Here is a 665-nt window from a genome sequence, read left to right as displayed (position 1 = left end):
TCATTTTATTAATTCCATTCTGTTTATATTTTATTTTTTATTTTCTATACTTATTGGTTGTTTTCTTGTTCTGTTCTTAGCCCTGATGAAGGCTAGAAACTCTAGCCCGAAACGGCACAATTAAATAAGCTACACCAACTTATCTGTATTTCATTTGACTGCACCCCCAAACCATCATCTAGTACGTTCATCCACGGTCAACTGTCTCTCATAATTAAAAAAATTTATTTTCCGATTTTTTAGGAAAAAAAAAATCTTTTACCACACTTTGACATGTCAGTAGTCTAAAAAACAGTACAAATTTCATTTTCGTTCCATATCGCATGTATTGGTTTAATTTATTTTGCAAAATCATAATAATAAATTATACTTAAGTTAACTGATTAATTTTTTCTAAATACATAAATTTATAACAAACTATCAATAGTGTTCATTAAATCAATATAATGAACCAATTTATGTTATCAAATCATAATGATGAAGAAGTAGTATAAGTATATGTTTAATTTAACTAAACATAATAATATAAATTAAACTATCAATTATATTCATCAAACCTATATATATCTTCAAATATAGCAATAGTATAAATTCAGAGACCAGTTTAATTATAAAATTAGAAATGTAAGAATATAATTATGTTGACGTACTCGATTGAAAAAAAT

Source organism: Halyomorpha halys, unplaced genomic scaffold, assembly GCF_000696795.3.
Source record: "Halyomorpha halys isolate HHAL.00 unplaced genomic scaffold, Hhal_1.1 Scaffold1161.1, whole genome shotgun sequence".
NCBI classification, from domain to species: domain Eukaryota; kingdom Metazoa; phylum Arthropoda; class Insecta; order Hemiptera; family Pentatomidae; genus Halyomorpha; species Halyomorpha halys.
The sequence above is the reverse complement of the archived record's forward strand: the minus strand, read 5'-3'. Positions refer to the sequence as shown.